Below are 19,943 nucleotides of genomic sequence, written 5' to 3' on the forward strand. Positions count from 1 at the left end.
GGTTCATAATCGTTTTCTTAGGAAAGAGAGAAGAGGAGAGAAAGAGAGAGAGATAGAGAGAGAGGAAGAGAGAAAGAGAGAGAGAGAGAGAGTCAGACATGGAGAGGTGCAATTCGACTTGCGAGTTGCGAGGGGTAAGTCCGTCTCGAGGGGCGGGAGAGAGAGACGCGACCCTTTATAAACGAGCACGTTAGATGCACAGACGACGTGCACTAATAATTATAGCTTTCTGCCATCACGCGTATATATGTGTATATGCATGGTACTCGATGCTCCGCTATTCGACGATGCAAATTAACTGACTTGCGAGATATATACTAGACTTTGAACATTTTTTTTCATTTTTTTTTCTTTGTTTTTATCTTTCTCCTTCTAGTTCTTTTTCTTCTTTTTGTTTTCCTTCTTCTTCTTCTTCTTCTTCTACTACTACTACTACTACTACTACTACTACTACTACTACTACTACTACTACTACTACTACTATTACTACTACTACTTATTCTTCTATTTCTTCATTTTCCTCGTTTCACTTTTCTTTTATTATCCGTGATAAATAATTCGATCTTTTATTACATATAAAACTATATAAAAGTCACAGATATCATTAATTCGAAATCATTTACGGAGTAGATATTAATATAAAACGTGATACTAACTTTAAATATTGCAATATCGAATGTATTGCTAAAGATAGATTATATTTATTACTCTACAGCAAAAAAAAAATGTTCGATCATCTCGTGATGATGAATAACAACTAACAATATAATCGGTTATAAAAAGTCAATCATCGATCGTATATATATATATATATATATCGATACTAAAATTAAAAAAAGAAAGAAAAGATTATAAAAAGGATAGATAGATCGTATTACTAATATACTAATCGGTTATGAAATATTGAAAGTAACTAAAATAGATAAAATCGATTGGATTTCAATCGGATCTTTTTATTCTGTTTAATTAAAATAGAATTCTTAAATAGAAATATTTTTATAATAACACTGTATAAAATAATACGAGAATATATAAAAAAGAATATTTTTACGAACGTAACGTGGGATGATTATCGATCGGAACGGTAACTGTGAATGACCAGATAAAAATAATACGAACTCTATATGCGGCGCCGGGAAAAGGAAAACAAATAGAACGTAGGTATTTGGCACGATAGTGATGCATAAGACTTGGCAGACGACGCCATGAAATACGGCAGCGTGAAAGCGGAAATTCGATCGGTCTTCGACATAGTTTCACGTTATTTCGTTTCTCTCGATTTCTTTCGTATTCCCTTTATTTATTTATTTTTTTTTTTTTTTCTTTTTTTTTTTGTTCTTTTAATAGACTAATAAATTTTTTACAATAGAAATGAATTCTCATTCTTTATCGATTAATTAAAATTAAATTCGTCGTTCATTTTTATTCGATTAATTTTCATCAATTAATTCACGACGATTACTTTAAGAATTTTGTTTTTCGGATTAATTACGAAAGACTCGATTTGTTATATCAATTAATTCGACGATTATTTCAAATTAATTTATATAAAAGTATCGAGATATAAGATAAGACAGAATTATTTCAGTTTCTGAAAATGAAATTCGCAAGGCAATGACTGAGGGTCGCCATCTCTCGGCGAGTAGTCGGACTTCCTTCGCGTTTTTACGCGTTTCCTGTAAAAAGGCGGGAATGGTGAAAACTTCCTACGCATTTATCTCATCATTAATGATCCCATCCATTATTGTTATAGAAATCGAGTGGGTAGATCATTTGAAAAGGCATCAATGAGAAAACATTATGGATTCTTTAAGTATTATGTAAAAATAATTATTCAATCGAACAATAATTGAATTTTTTTTTAGGCCCTAACGGATACTTATATATTTATCTTTATTTTTTTCTTTTTTTTCCTTTTCTTCCTTTTTTTTCTTCTTTTTCTTCTTCTTCTTCTTCTTCTTCTTCTTCCTCTTCTTTTTCAATCGTTTATTTCTACGAGAAAAATAGTATTGTCACGAAACAATATCGCTAAATCTTCGTGAATAAATGATCGAAGTAACGAAAAGAAGGGAAACCGATTCTAAATCATTCGTTGAAACAAAGACTGTGTACTCGAGCTCTCTCGACGATACCTCAAGATAGGTGAAAGACTTCCGCGACTACTCTTTCAAGGAAACCAACGTGGACCAAACTCCCAAGAGCGATTCGTCCCATAGGTAGACCAGATTTATGTGCGAAACTCTCGCGTCGATTTCGTCCCCTTCGTCCGACTGGAGAAACGATCCCTGAGGAAGTCACGAATATCTAGGTACGATCTTAACGATCAAACGCATGAACAAAATTCGAATGAACGTATCGATGGTAAATTATTATATCAAAAATTTAACTCTCAATTTAAATTTCTTACTTAACATTTGGTTTCAAATATATATATATATATATTTTTTTTTTAAAGGATTATGATCAATATAATTTTTATTATTATTTCTACTTCATAGATATTTACTTTAATAATTGTTGTTATATATTTTTTTTCTTATACGAGTTTAATATAAAAAAAAAATAAAAAAATAAAAAAAAAAGAAAGAAAGAAAAAAGAGAACAATAAGAGAAAAAAAAGGGTTAAATCTTCTACCTCTCGTCGTTAAATAAATAATGATATAACGATACCATTATCATGTAGTGGGATTGTTAGTCTACTTTCGTAACACGCTTTCTGTATTTAGATCATCAATCATTCAATGCTTTCAATAGAACGAAGATACCTTTTGTTATCTCTCATACTCTCGTTAATGGATGAAGAAAAAGATTTCAGTTTAAAATATAATCTATACGTATGACGTAACAAATTATACCAAAAACAAATAATAACGATACTTATTGGACGTTCTGCGATATTAAAAAAAATTTATGAGAGAAGAATTATAATGACGGAACGCGCCAGCTTCGAACGAATGGTACGATAAAAAAGAGCCACGGAAACGGTTCGCCCTAAGATTCCGCGCGTTCCACCTGTCTCCCGAACTGAAAGTAATTTGCTAATTACAAAATTATACAACGGGAATAGAGTCGCGAAGATATCGTTGCATTTCATGCCGATCCTGGTCCCTACCAAACGAATAATTTCAAATATTTCGAATAGTCTCATTAAATTTGTAATAATTAGTTACCACGAATTAAAATTATTAAGATTTTAATTGGCAATCGAATCATTTCAATAATTAATTATATTACATATTACGTATATGTTATCACTTCGAACATTTTCATATATATGTATATCATACCAATATAATTATGCAATTATGTCCGATGAAATCTAAAATTTATATTTTAAGTCAGAAAATTAGTTTACGTTCGATATTCAATCGCAAAATCTTATTATAAGAATCTCGAAGCTCGTCTCTAATCTATCGAATTGAGACGTGACAATTCCGAGTGCACTAAGAACGAACTACGATAGATCGTAGACATTCGTCTATCGCCTAAGGCAAGCTAATGTTTCCTTAGGCCACTTAACAATTCCGCACGCGGTTCGTAGACGCGTGACCTGGACGGTTCCCACGCACGATGCGGAACACCATGACACCAAAGTGGCGTGTCACATACACGATCATGTTCTAATGCACCGTACGCTCCTTGGAAATTACAATCGTTCTTAACCAACGGGTGGGCCACTAATATTTATTACCATCCAGGATAGGACCGGTTCACTTTTTTTTTTCTTTTTTTTTTTGGTTTAGTCCCTTTTCCTATCTTTCTGTCTCTCTCTCTCTCTCTCTCTCTCTCCCTCTTTCTCTCTCTTTCTCTCTCTCTCTCTCTCTCTCTCTCCCTCTTTCTCTCTCTCTCTCTCTCTCTCTCTCTCTCTCTCTCTCTATCTCTATTTCTCTTGACAACGGAAATGTACCAATTGATATACACTAATTTCGTGGAGGCGTTTAGAAAGGTAATCGCAGTCAAGTCACGCTGAATACTTTCTTAAGAGAATATACTCGTGACACGGATCACATTCGACGATGTAATCCGGCTCTTTCTCGATAGAATAGAATAGATGAGAAAAGAAAAGAAAGAAAAAAAGTAAAGAAGAAAAGAAAAGAAGAGAAAAGAAAAGAAAAGAAAAGAAAGGAAAGGAAAGGAAACGAACCCGTGCAATTTTCCAGGATAACCAGTAGGATTCAAAGTAACTCATCGCGTGCACGATTCTCTATTATACTCATGGGAGAAGAGCTATCATGCGTTCGTTCGTCTAACAACGTAACGTCTTATCGATCCCTATCCTTCTTTTCTTTCGTTTTAGGAAACGAATGTATAAATATCTTTTATAAGAAAATTCGAAATCAATGAAGGATACGATGATTATCCGATAGTAAAGGATATAAGAGTCTTAATTGTTTAGAATAAGAGAGAGAGAGAGAGAGAGAGATAAGCGAGAGAGATACGAAGAAGGATAGAAATCACATTTTACTTTCTCTTTCTAATCACATTTCTATCAAAATTCGAATGACACGATGATGATCATAAAATTATATTTTTACGAGTTATCATCTTATTATATATATATATATATATATATATATGCATTTTTTATTTATATACCTTTATTTCTTATTTTCTTTGTTTTTTATTTTATTTTTGAAAGAGGAAGAGGAAAGAGATAGATACATGTTATGCGAAGAGGAGTTCAACTCGCATTTTACTCGCTATAATCATATTCATATCTGATTCGAATATCAATGCGTATTCGTCGTGTCCATCGTGTGCAACACTGTGGCCGATGTGTACCAACGGTTAAGTATTGTTATGCGACGGCATGATAGCCCGACTGGCATTCCGTCATGCTCGCGTTTCCCAGATCGAAATAATGCTATGCGGACATTATAATCGTAAATATAGAGTCTCGCTTCGACGGAGACAGAGAGAAGAGAGAACACGAAAGAGAGAAATAGAGAGAGAGAGAGAGAAAGAGAGTATGAGAGTATGAGAGTATGAGAGAGAGAGAGAGAGAGAGAGAGAGAGAGAGAGAGAGAGATAAAGTAAGAAAAAGATAGAGAGAGATAGAGAGAGAGACGAGACCCCGTTAGGAATCCTCCATGGCACCCACCTATTTCAAAAGAGAATCATAATTTATTATTACATCGTCGACGGGCAGAATAACAATTTGTCGAGAAACGGGCCAACTTTCGATCGATCTTTGAATACTTACGCGCGAACGCGTCATCATACACAACGTTCTCCTTTCTCTTCTTAATACTTTTTCTCTTCTTCTTTTTCTTCTTCTTCTTCTTCTTTTTCTCTTTTCGTTTCTTTTTTTCTTATCCTTTTTTTCTTCTTTTATTTTTTATATTTCTTTTTATTTATTTCTTTCCTTTCATCAGCTAGAAAACGATCAGGATTTTTTTTTTTTCTTTTTTTTTTTTCAAAATTCGTGCCCCCGTCGTCTAATCGATCTCGAGATGTGAAGAAACGTGAGATGAAAAACAAAAAGTAGTATAATAATATCATCTCGTTCCGTTACACGAAATTCGATTTTTTTCTTTTCTTTTCTTTTTATTTCTTTTATTCTTTCTTTCTTTCCTTTTCGATTCCTCCCTCTTTCTCTCCCCCTCTCTCTCTCTCTCTCTCTCGCGCGCGCGCGCTGTCTCTTTCGATATTTTTTTCCTTCTTCGTTCTTCTCTGTTACGCGTCTGCTATCGAATTCCGTGCGCAGAACTTATGGCTGTTAGAGGCGTCCGACAAATCGAACGAATCGGGCCCGGAATAGTAATTCACCGTGTGGCCTTTGGTGAACGTGGACACGACATTGAAAGGAATGTAAATGCGTTTATGAGAATCGGCCCAGTTCCAGTAGGACGCGATTGTAACCGAGAACGATCATCACCACTAGCCGAGCTAACGCTAACTCGGACTTGTATCCGTCCGTTCGTCCGTTCCTCGCTTACAGATTGTCCAATAAATGTATGACAACGTTCAGAGAAAAACTCAGGATGCTAACCATAAGTATCGTACGTGAGGTGTACGAATGTTCTTCGTTTAGATTTCGTCCTTTACGAATACGAGAAAAATCTACGAAATCGACAGAATTTCTTTTTCTTCTTTTTCTTTTCTTTTTTTTTTGCCTTCTTTTTTCTTTTTTCTTTTTTTTTTCTTTTTTTTTTTTTTTTTTTTTTTTTTTTTTTTAAAGAGACTATATCTGATAAATATAAGGTCATGATTTAACAGAAACTCATTCATTGGTCCTATCGATAAAGATCAAGTTGATTAAGAAGAAAACTTCTTCGATGAGATAATTGAAAATGGATAAATTAACTAATATAAAAGAAATAGTAAAAAAAGAAAAAAAAAAAGAAAAAGAAACAAAGAACAAAAATAAAGAAAGAAAGAAAGGAAAAAAGAAAGAAGAAAAAGAAAAGTAAGAAAGATAGAAAGAGAAAAGAGGAAAAAAGGTAGAGACACCAATCCTTTTGTGAGATACAAAGTAAAGTATCGTACTTCACCAAGAGATTCTCATCAGAACCGCTTGAATGTCGAATTCCGTGAATTTCGAGTCGAGTTCTTTGAATTTGAAACTGCCTTCGAAGAAGGCAGAGAATTACTCTGTCAAGTCGATGAATCTTTCGTTCTCGAGATACTTCGATCTTTTTATCGTATTCCACTTCATTGGCCTTCTCGTTTGATCTAATCAAAATTTTGTAAGACACGAAGAAAATTGTTAGAATCAAAAATAAAAAATTCTTCTTTAACATTAGTCCTTATAATATATAATTCGTTTAGAATAATTTCTGCCTTCACTTTTTCATTTCTTTTTTTTTTTTTTGGTTTTTTTTTTCTTTTTTTTTTTTCTTCCCTATATTCTAACGAAAAGAGAAAAGTTCGAAATAATCTCCGCTTCTTTCTTCGTCATCATCCTTCATCATCTTTCTTCTTCTTCTTCTTCTTCTTCTTCTTCTTCTTCTTCTTCTTCTATTTCTTCTTCTTCATTTTCTATGAAATCAAACGAACGAACACACACCATTTTCCTTTCTTCGCGAGATTCCTGAATGTTTCGCAACGATGAAAGGGGAAATAAATAGAAGGAGAACCGTGAAGGATCTTTTTGCGAGATGATTCGCGAGCTTTCCTGTGGATCGGCAAGGAGATCGCGATCGGTCCGGCGACAAGGATCGAAATCGATGAGAGGCCGGGTATCGTTAAAGGCAAGTGGACCACCAAGATCGGGCCGGGCAAGTATCGCGGTGTCAATTAATGAGCTCCACGACGAACGACGAGGACAGAGATGTAGAGAAGAGAAGAAGATAGAAAGATAGAAAGAGAGAGAGAGAGAAAGAGAGAGAGAGTGAGAGAGAGAGAGAGAGAGAGAGAAGCAAGCGACCCGCCAGGATCAGAACATTACGTGGAACGAGAAGAGTGTGGGGTTCTCTTCTCCCTCAGTGCTTCGAGCAAAACGACGATGCTCGGGCTTCTACTCCTTTAAGGCTCCTATGGTTTTGTCGCACCGGTTCTCGGTAGGCCGCCATAATAAATACATAATATGCACATAAAGGCGAGCCGGCGCGATCGAAATGATCAAGAGAAATCCTCACTCGGATCTTCTCGCTCCGTGGGTGGCTTCCTAAGGTAGATGCTCCTCTGTGTTTTCTACCCTATCTCCGAGTATTCTATTATTCTTTTCCCTACGATTGAAATCTTTTCTATAGGAATTATATATATATATATATATATATATATATATATATATATATTGCTCTTATTGGATCGATAAATTTTTATTTCGAATTTATTTCAAACGAGAAATAAATTTAACGAATGTCTTATATATCTGATGAATCCTACGAGATTATCGAAATCTTTTTCGCTAATTGTAAAATATTTTATATAAATGAAAGGATTAATGAAAAAGAAGAAAAAGGACGGTGATATGATTTATATGATTATTCTCGTAATCGTGACAATATTTCAATAGATATGTTTTTATCTTATTTCTTTTAATTGTCTTAATGGACAGCTAGTTATTATCCATTTATCGTTATTATCGTTATTAAATTAATTGTTTCTTTAAATCAAAACAAAGCAAGAAAAGAAAAGAAAAGGAAAAAAAAAAGAAAAAAGAAAAATAAAAATAAAGAAACGAATCACATCGCAGCAACAATTCAAAGATCTCAGAAATTCGTCCGTACACCAGGAGACACAAGCCGAGCAGTTTTTTTCTCGCGGTGGCCTCGATTCCATCGAAGGCACGCGTGAGAATTTTACGAAAGAGAGGGAAGAACCTTTCGAACGGTGAGGAAGGAAGGAAGGAACTAGTAGTTCGAGCGAGAGAAAGAACAGCTTCATCTCGGCGGTGGTCCAACAAATTCCGCGACAAAAACGTCGCCGCAGAATGCGTTCCCCATAGTTCGTAGTAATCCGTGCTTAAACAAATATTTCTTACTTTATCTCTCTCTCTCTCTCTCTCTCTCTCTCTCTCTCTCTACCTCAACCACTCTCTCTCTCTCTCTCTCTTTCTCTCTATTTTTTTTTAACAATTGAAATGTTTTATTCTATCGAATTTATCGAACAAAGAAAAAAAGAGACATTCACCAACGAAAAAATTCATCTTACAACAACAACGTCGACACCTTACTCTACTTCCTTTTATACCTATTCAATAGGTGACAAAACTAATAACTAATGGTTTCTAACGATAATGTAAAGCGTATATATATATATATATATATATATATATATATATATATAGGAGGTCAATTAATCACCGTAAGTTTATTCATTGTATAAATCATATATTAAAAAAATATAAAGAACATGTTCGATAGCTTAGTTTATTCCAATATAACGAAAGCAACTACGAAATTGGAAGTCTTCGAGAAGGGCAAGTTTCTCCTATGGAAAAGTGGAATAAGGATAAAGAAAGAGAGAAGAAAGAGAAAGAAGATCCTTCGAAGAGAGGTCGATTTAACGTTTACATCGAGCGAAGCTAATGGGGATTCGAGTGTCGATGAGACTTCGACGCCGATGGACGTCGAACGTCAGTCAAGAGAACCTCGAGACCCTCCCGACGCTTTTTGCACGACGTGCCAGTAATTTACAGTCGGTCATTCAGCCATACATGGCGGCTACGATCGGTGGCCCCCGCGATACGTCAAATTAGCCCATACATCATGCCCTTCTTTTTGCCCTTTCGGACCATCGATTTATGTCCACGGTGCATAATATAAATTATTAAATAAGTCTATGTACTACCTCTTCTCGTCCTTGCGAGCAGCGAGTTTAAACAGTTTGCACGATACACATACATTAATACATACATATATTCTATATATATAACAGTTCGCGTAAATACATGTCATGTATCTATGTGCATGTATGTGTATATCTATATAGGTAATTCTGTCTCGAAACTTACGCACGTACATACGTCATTTATATACCCGTTATTTATCACTACAGCAACGCGGCCTACAAATGAAATTCCGCCGATTGTCGATCCTCACAAACGATAGTAAGTAGATGCTTGTAAAAGAGATCAAGCAAGTTGGTGAAGACATATATAGCCATATACATACATACATTCATACATATATATATATATATATGTGTGTATAAGTATGTATGTATTTAAAGAAAAGAGTCGATGTAATTTTTATCAAGTCGATACTATGTTTTATCTTCTCCTACCATTAATGGATCAACCAACTAGTTTATTTCATTTTCTTTCATTTGCACTCACACACATGAATTCATCGACTTAACCTTCGACGACGATCTTAAAAATTTGTTTCGTGTGTATATATATATATGGGAAAAGAAAGAAAAAAAGAAAGAAAAAAAAAGAAGAGAAAAAGCGAAGAAAGAAAAAGAAAAATGAAAATGTAAAAGAATCGATAAAGATCTCAATGAAACTATTCATAATTACAATCTATATCTCGACAGTCATCCACATGGCGTGATCATAGAATTAATTCGAATTTTCATTCACGGATCGTAAAATCTTACGGTTCACGCCCAAGATTCGAGAGTATCGAGAGGATATCTCGCGAGATACTACGTTCGCGGCATGATTTCGAAATCCAATCGACACCGGCCAATAAAACTGTCAAACGCTAAATCTTCGGGAGCACCTTTCTCCCATCTGACGAAGAGGGTGCTACAGAAAGATAGAATGAGAGAGAGAGAGAGAGAGAGAGAGAGAGAGAGAGAGAGAGGAAGAAATAGATAGATAAAAGGAAAGAAAGATAGAAGATAGATAGATACAGAGAGAGAGAGAGAGAGAGAGAGAGAGAGAAAAGAGTACACGATTGTATTGACGCGAATTATCAGAGAAGAAGAAGAAGAAGAAGAAGAAGAAGAGGAAGAAAAAGAAGAAAAAGAAGGAAAAAAGAAGAGGGGCTGATCGCAAGGGTAGTTCCTGGGATGATGGTGGTTGTGGGTGAAAGAAAAGGAGAGGATGACGAGAGCTTCTGCTTCCACCTTGCGACCCTCCGAGAGCAGAGGATTGGCTCTACGATCTACGAAAGAGCACGAGGAGTAAGGAAGAAACGACGATGAGAGCAGAAAAGAGAGAGTAAAAGAGTAAAACAGAGAGAGAGAGAGAGAGAGAGAACGAGAGAAGAAGAGAGCCTTGTCTCATTTTACTTTACAAGAGGGATTTAAAAACGAGAAACCGTTTGACAGCTATTGCAGCCTCGCTACCTTTCTCTCTCTCTTACACACACACTTTTTCTTTCCTTCTCTCTCTTTCGCTCCCTCTTTTCTTAACGTGCCTTCTGACCCGGTGCTCTCCCGGCTCTTCGAATTAAATCTAAAATATACAATAAACAAGGTAGCAATCAATAACGAACTCCTCGATGTTCCACCCTCAATCTTTTTCTTCTTCTTTCTATTTATCCTTTTTTTACTTTCTCTTCCTTCTTTTCTCGAACGGTGATATGTCGGTAATTAAAAGTCGTTTCTCTCTCTCTCTCTCTCTCTCTCTCTCTCTCTCTCTCTCTCTCTCTCTCCCTCCCTTTCTCTCTCTTTCTTTTTCTTTCTTTCTCTTACCTACTTTCAACGTGATAAGGGCAGACTGAAACGGGAGGAAGGAGCGGGGAGGGAGAGGTTAGGGGTGGAGGAGGAGGAGGGGGTGTTGAGAAGCGAGCGAGATTCGAAACAGATCGAGCTGGATTAAATCGTGAAAAATGATGTCGCCTTATTGCAGATGTTCCGATCATTACCGTGAAAATCGTTAGCTACGATCCTTGTACACGCGTCGAATACGAGATCGACTACGTTTCTTTTCCTCTTTCTCTTTTGTATCTTCATTTTCTTTTTTCCATCTTTCTTTTTTTTCCCTCCCCGGGGAAAATGGATTTCGAGACGCATTTAGCAGTTTCTCTCTCTCTCTCTCTCTCTCTCTCTCTCCTCTCTCTCTTTTATCCTTCTTTTCTTTCTTTCAATGTATAAAGAATTACGACGCCAAGGTTAAAAGTGAACCTTACGTAAAAAAGCAAAACCTTGGATGTTTTTAAATATGGAAGTTGATGTTAAAGAAGCCTGGATAAATATGAAAGGTCAATGGATTTCAAATGACATGAATATATGCATATATATATGCATATTATGCACATATATATCCGGTCATTGAGGTTTCAATTATAATGAAAAAATAAAGATGAAGTATGAATAAATATATCAATATTCATATTTCTTTTATTGAATTTAACGCGAAAACGTATAAGGATGATTTTGGAAGTTGATAGTCCGATAATAAAAAAAAAAAAAAAAAAAAAGATAAAAAGGAAAAAATATAATCCATACGCATTTATCCACATACTTTCCAGCGTATATATATATATATATATATATGCGTACAAAAAAAATTCGACGCAATATTCGCGAAAAATAATTTGCTTATGTAATAATGTACGAAAGAAATTTCACGCGCGAGATATAATTTTCAATTGGACGTACTGAAGAAGAAAAAAAAAAAAAAAGAAAAAAAAAAAAAGAAAAAGACAAATAAAAAAAAAGAAATAACGAGGACGAATTATTACGTATTCGGTTTATTATAATACGGACGACCTCCAAAGTCTTACGACAATTTGATATCAAACGAAACGCGAGTTCGTACATTTAAAATGCGTCGAATTACGTCGCGAAGCGTGCATATCTTTTTTCCGGTTTCGTAGAGTAACTCCTCATCCGGCTGGGATGGCCGCGACGGCGTAGCTTCTTCCGGTCGTTAAGCGAATCCACTATGTAATTTGCAGTTAGACATTATACGGACTGATTAAAATAATAATGCCCGGTCTCCACAGTCGGCGAGCTTGGTGTGTCGTACCGAACGTAGCTAACTTATGAATATTGATCTCCATCCGGTGTGCTTCGGTAATAAGCATATCGTACGGCATCGTTCTTACACTGTTAATACAATGGACGTGGCAAAAGTGTACAATGTCAACGTCCACCACATGGATTATTTTAATCCCATAGATGACGGAACGATCAAACTCGTCTCTTTCCTCTTTCCTCTTTCCTCTTTTCTCCCTCTATCTTTCTCTCTCTCTCTTTCTCTCTCTCTCTCTCTCTCTCTCTCTCTCTTTCTCTCTCTCTCTGTCTATCTCTCTTTCCATTCTGCTTTTTATCTTGTTATGATTCGATGATTATGAAAGAAAAGAAAAAAAAACAAAAAAAAAAAGAAAAGAAAAGATCTGTCATTCGGTCGAGTACATAAATTGTATTAATTTATTAATTATATTAATTTTCCACTCAATATTATATCATTTCTATTTGTTTTATTATTTAACGATACATTTCGAAGAATACTCTAGATTTTTCATACGTTTTACATTTATTTTTGTGATTATTAACGAAGCGATTATTATTATCGTAGTTATTGAATTTTCGATAAAACTAAACTAACGTATAATTTCTATTCAGTATTATCGAGCCCATATATTCTATAATATTTAGAAAATAATTGTTCTCAATAGTAGATACAGTAAAATGTATATATCATATTATAATGATTTCTTGTAATATATCGAAGAAATTTATTACGAAGGTAATGGGCGAGTTTCTAAATTTTAACGAAGCCATTTCGAATACTCTCGTACGATATTTTACGAAACGAGAGGAGAAAGAGGGGTAGAAGGAAAGACGGTGACAGAAATGAAGATAAAACGATACAAAATGAGAGGAGAAAGAGGAAAGGAACGTGGCGTGGAATCGCGGGGGGCCATCGGAATAAGCGCTCCTGGTATTAGCGGCGTTACCCAACAGAACCCCTGCTGACTTCGGGCCCCCCATTGACACCTGACAACCTGCTAGCTGATACCTACAAATTGCTATGCATCCCGACCTTTCTCTCTCTCTCTCTCTCTCTCTCACTCATATATTTTCTCAGTCTCCAAGTTACCACCAACTGCGAGAATCTACGACGATCTTGATCTTTTCGTCCGAACTATACGATCTATACTTCATATTATTATTATCATTAATATTATAATTATTATTATTATTATTATTATTATTATTATTATTATTATTATTATTATTATTATTATTATTATTATTATTATTATTATTATTATTATTATTTTATTCGCATATTATTTACGGTATCTATAAAAAGAAAGAAATAAAAGAATAAAGAAGAAAACCCATGAAAATGGATAAAACTTTTTGTAACCATGATAATGGATACAACTTTTTCAACATAATTGTTATTATTTTTTCGTTCTTTTGTTTTTTCCTTTTTTTTTCTTCTCTTTCTTTTTTCTTTTGTCCTTTTTTTTTTCTTTTTCTTTCGAACTCAATACAAAAGTTACATATGTACATAGATACATACGTCATCGAAAGAAATCTCATCGCGATAGTTCGCACATGTGACGGACGAGGATAAAAAGGATGGCAACATTCTATCGGCCAATCTGTCTTCCTTAATTCGCCAGAGCGGCGATAGTGGTTTTTCAAATTCCGCGTCGGTAGTATCGGCGGTGATGGGCCGGACGTGATATATTATATGCTTCTGAATGCGGTACGGTCCAGCCGTTAATTACCGGACCACACATCTTGATACGGACTCTTCTCCGCGTGTAAGTTCCACGTATAACAAACTATGACGAATCGCTCAACGAAAAAACATCGTTCCTCTCCTTTCCACGAAGGACTCGCTCCTCTTCTTTCTTTCTTTCTTTCTTTCTTTCTTTCTTTCTTTCTTTCTTTCTTTCTCTCCTTCTTCTGCGACGAACGAATGAACGAACGAACGAACGAACGAACGAACGAACGAACGAACGAACGAACGAACGAACGAACGAATGAACGAACGCAACGAATGAACTGGTTTGATATTGAGAACGCTTTTGCCCTCTCTGAGATTACCGAGAGAGAGAGAGAGAGAGAGAGAGAGAGAGAGATCTAATTTTTTTAAATATATATATTTCTTTAGTAATTATCTTTATATAAAAAAAAAACTGATTGGTATCTATATAAGTATGACTTTATAAAATAAAAAAAAAAAAAAAAAAAATAATTACTCTGGAACAATGCAGTTTTTTCTTCTTTCAAAATAAAATTAATGTCGATCCCAAAATTTATTAATCAGCGATTAATTAATTCTTAACAAAATATATATGTATCATTTTATATCATTAAAATCTTATTTCGCACAGTGGCATTGTTGTATTTCGTGCATAAAAGGAAAAAAGAAAAAGAAAAAAAAAAAAGAAAAAAAAGAAAAGAGAGAAAGAAAAAATAGAGGGGGAAAAAAAGCAAAAGAACAGAAGTCATTAATTATCTTACTCGCCTATGAATCACGAATGACTTTCGTTCTTGAATTAAATGTCGAGCGTAACATCCGATTGGTGTTGCATCCTTTTTCATTTTCTTTTCCTTTTTCTTCTTTTTCTTTTTCTTTTTTTTTTTTTTGTTTCGCGACGAGGAAACTCCCCCAATAGGAATATTCATCGGAGCCCCCATTCTTTCACATCTTCGAGCATTCATCCCATTGGGCCACGCGAAGACGACATAATAATCCCATAGGCGAGTCGACCTAACACGACAATTTCTCGCTGCATTAGAGGGGACTTACATATTTTATAGGGATTTTTGCATATAATTTTACGGTGCGTTAGAGGAGCCGAGAGACATTTAAATACGGCAGCTGGATAAACAGACGGCAGCTCGATGCGACTCTCGGGGAGAAGAAAAAAAAAAGTAGCCGAGAAATCGAACGGAGCTAAGTGACGAGGAGAAAAAAAGGAGAGAACAAAGTGAAAGACAGAGAGACAGAGAGAGAGAGAGAGAGAGAGAGAGAGAGAGAAAGAGAGAGAGAGAGCTAGATAGACAGAACACGAGAGCTCATCTATGTACGTGTGAACGAGCAAAAGAGTGAAGGAGAACCCCCCTGGGAGAAAAAGAAGATAGGACTTATGGTGAAAAGAGAGTAAAGGGAGGTGGGGGGAGGGGAGAGGGATGGAGGGAGGGAGGGAAGGGGGAATGAAGAAGAAGGGAGGGATATCGTGCACCCGTGGTCTGTTTGCACAGCATGCGATACATGTGTCCATGCATCAAGCCTGGGGAAGGTAGAAACGATTTGACGATTCACTTAACGGCTAATCCAAACCTTATCGATGATCTTAGTGACCGATAAGCGTGCGTACAATACATTGTTTACGTTGAAAGTATTAAATAATGGCGTTTCTACTTTCTGAATGATATATCTCTATAAAATCTCTATAAACATTATATTTTTTTTTTTATTTATTTATTTATTTGTTTGTTTATTTATTTAATTTTTCTTTTCGTCCGTCGAAAGATACATACGTGAAATGTAATTACAAAAAAAAAAAAATGTTACTTATCTACATTGACATTAGATTGTATTATAAATCGATAATAAAACAATTCGTTAGTTCGTTTCCTTTTTTTTGCATTTTCTTTGAAAATTTTTCTTTTTTTTTTTTTTTTTTCTAATATTTCTCTAATGTACCTTACGAGCATAATAATGGATTTAACGTTCTATGTGTCTATATTATTGTTATATTAGAATGGGTCCGAAAAGAAAAATCAATGAACGAGAGATTTCCGAAAATTGACATATCCCGGAAACCGGAAACGGTCTTAGGAACGTCCTATCATAACGTTGTCTCCCTCTTTTAAACGGATACGCACGCGACCAAGAGGCACTATTAGTTGGGGAAGAGAGCAATGCGCCTTGCTCGTTGCTGCCGTGCGAGTTCCGTTGCACGCGTGACTAGATCCGATCTATAGAGAAAGAAAGAAAGAAAGAAAGAAAGAAAGAGAGAGAGGGAGAGAAAGAGACAGACGCGATTCACTTCGATAGATTCGCGCGAAAGACCAACTCGTGTATGGACCGAAATCTTTCTATTGCGATCTCCGCTTTCTAGTACGGCGAGTGTTCGACGTATAAAGCTTACGTTAGTTCGATCAAAAACTTGATTTTGTATTACTCGAATCTCTTGAGGGAATAAAAATAAATATTTTTATCCGATGAAAAAGATTTAAACAATTAATTGCATAAATACTTTAAATGTATATAATCATATCCTCGATTTATATCGTTGACGTTATTAACGATATATCCCTTATTAACAGTATTACCATGAACAATTATATCTTACGACAAAACAATTGTTTCTTACTTTTTATGTTTTACGTTTGAAAGATAAAGAAATAGAAGGAGGAAAAAAAAAAGAAGAAGAAAGAAGAAATAGGTATACCGTAGGAATATGGAATACAAAAATGAAGAAGGAAAAAAGAAAAAGAAGAAACGTAGCCATGTATTACCCATCTGTCCAATGAAAAATCGGATGTAGATCATAAAGGTAAAAGGAATTTTGGTAAAGATTCGAAAAGAGTCCTTCGAAAGTCAAAGGAGAATATTCCGAAGGCAAGGGTCCGTTCCTTGGGGAATCGGTGCCGCATCCGGGACGGCATGGCGGTGGTGGTGTCGGCGTGCTTCGTCCTTCGCTTTGATTTATGTCCTTGTAAGTGACGTCACTCGTGTGCGTCCGTAGAACTCCCGGCGTCGTCGTGGCACCCCCTTGTGTGTGCACAAAGGATCCGCCGTCATATTATCCCAGGCGTACCGTATATAAATGACCGAAATTGGGACTTATTGTGTTTGTCATCGGCACGGGAAAACTCAGCCACGCTGATTTATTATCCTTCGCCTCTGTCGCCATCGTCCTCACACGTTCATCGTTTCACCGTCTTTTTTCAGCTTGATCACACCTACTGTCCTTCGTCGTCGTCGTAGTCGTCGTCGTCGTCGTCGTCGTCGTCGTCGTCGTCGTCAGCCTCATCGTCGTCGTCGTCGTCGTCGTCGTCCTCGTCCTCGTCCTCGTCCTCGAACGATTTAACCGTGAAACGATTCTTCCTATACTTTCCTCGGTATTCCAAAATTCGATATTATCCTCGAGCATTCGACCTAAGCCTTAAGTTCCTTTTTGATGAAACCTTCAAAACCTTTTACAAATTATTCTAAATATTATATATAACACGACAGCTTTCAATATTTCTCTTTGTCAATATTAAAATTAATAAAAACAAAAATGCGACATTTTTTTTTCTTATTAGTCTCTCTCTCTCTCTCTCTCTCTCTCTCTCTCTCTCTCTCTCTCTCTCTCTCTCTCTTTCTCTTTTTCTTTCTCCTCGTTTTTTTCTTGTTCTGATTTTAATTACAACACAAAAGATTAAAAATTAAATTTATCCATTTCGATGAAGAAGATTTATTGAAATATTTTTAATACCTATTACGAAAGACTATAAAGAATATAATTCAAATTCGTCTTGGTAATTTTGGCCCTCTTTGAATAATTAATACAATGCCTTTTGGGTAGGAAAGTAAAGAGCACCTCTTTAATTGGCAATAAAACATTTCATTGAACCGCTAACTCAGGCCGCGCGAGAACGAATTAGTCCGCGCCTATTATCTTATGATAATTCGCCCGTGGGGGTTGAAATTAATCGAGTAACTACAATTTCATAATGGCTCCCCTCTGGAAACTGCGAGCTACCCTCTCTCTCTCTCTCTCTCTCTCTCTCTCTCTCTCTCTCTCTCTCTCTCTCTCTCTCTCTCTTTCTCTCTCTCTCTCTTTGTGCCTGTATCGGGTTGCGACGTTGCCAAAGCACAAGGGTGATCCCCGTTTAACTACGTTACATTCTCCCGTTTATATTTGTCAAAAATCTTACATTTCGTTGCAGCGCAAAAGTTTTATTTTCAATATTAAAAAAGAATAAAATAAAAAAAAAAATAAATAAATAAAATAAAATAAAAAAAAAACGAAAGAATGAAACGTTCGTTCGTTCAGTGGGAAGACGCGGGAAGGGAAGGGGGGTGTGGAAGGAGGAGAAAGAGGACGCAATAAAAATTTCAGAGCGATTTGTCTCTTTAAAAATGGCGCGGATCCTAATTCGATTTAATGCATCGAAATCGTTCGATAAAATATCGTTCGTAGGAATAAAAGAATAAGCGAAAGACTCGATGGGATCGCGAAATTCCCGAGGGAAGATTATAACGATTTCTCGGCTCGCTTGATATCGATTTTTCGAGAGATATACTCCAGAGATTATTTCGATCTACGTCGCTAATCGCGTCATTTTCTCTACCTCCCACTCATCCTCTTTCCCTCTCTCTTTCTCTCTCTCTCTCTCTCTCTCTCTCTCTCTCATCTCCGTGCGTGTTAAACGCGTCTGCGCCGTAAAACCCTCTCGCTCTACCGCTCTCGTAGCTGGTGCGTATAACTGGAATGACATAATTGAATAATATAACGTGCTGCCACCCTTCCTGAGCAGGACCGAACCGCACCGAACTCAACTGAACTGAGTAATGGTGGTGTGAGTCGAGGACTCGTGGGACCTCTCGTCACGCATATTTCATTACGCGATCTGGCAACCCTGTAACCCCATCTACCACCTACAAGCCAGCTCTCCACCTCCTCCTCTTCCTCCACCTCCTCCTCCTCCTCCTCCTCGTCCTCCTCCCTTCCCTCTTCTCTACCTTCTATCAGAACGGATATATGACGTTCAGCCAAATCGGCCGGTCCGTTCAATCGAATCGAGAAAACGACGTGTCCCAACGCCGATCACCAACTTGATTAGAGGACAATGTTCGACCTTTCGATTTTCTTCATTTTCGCGGGAATACTTTCCAGTCTCCAGAGTGAAAAGTGATCAAGCCTCTATCCGCCATTTTTTGTTTCCCCTCGCTTTCTTTCTTTCATTCTTTCTTTCTTTCTTTCTTTCTTTCTTTCTTTCTAACTTTTTTTTCTTTCCTTTCCTTCTAACCCTCCTTCCTTATTCCGTCCCCATCCCCACACACACCCCTTCTCTCTTCCCCCGTAAGAAAGCTTCCCCTTTACCTTTCGTTCATGCTATAAGAAATACGCTTACATATATACTATACATATACATAGGACACTGGTAGCTGCGACCTGGAGAACTTTTATCGTTGTATGCTAATTTCTATCGAAAGATGCAGCTCCGGTTAGGTACGTACGTACGTACGTACGTATGTACACATATACGTACACATACGTAGAATGCAGTAGCGATCGCACGAATAAGATATACCGTAGAGATATCTGTATAATCCGTGGTATTAGTAAGCGTCCTCCTGACACTAGCATATTCTACCAGGGTACTCCATTTGCACCAGACCCCTATCTCGTCGTCCTTCCAGTTCAATATAATACCCGGTAATTCCCCAGGGAAACGATTCTCCACGGATCCGTTGTGTCTCCCGGTAAAGAAGTCCACCCTTATATATATATATGTGTGTGTGTGTGTGTGTGTACCATCGCGCTTTCTCGCTTAGATTCACCCTCATAAAATAACGCGCGAGTTCGTTTTGACAATTCTATTACGATTATTTCATCGCTTCGACAGCTGCTACAAGCTGTCGACGATATCGCCAAGAGTTTCTTTCCTTTTTACACACACAGACA

The sequence above is a fragment of the Vespa mandarinia genome, chromosome 1 (assembly GCF_050613455.1).
Source record: "Vespa mandarinia isolate Hongniang chromosome 1, ASM5061345v1, whole genome shotgun sequence".
In the NCBI taxonomy this organism is placed as follows: domain Eukaryota; kingdom Metazoa; phylum Arthropoda; class Insecta; order Hymenoptera; family Vespidae; genus Vespa; species Vespa mandarinia.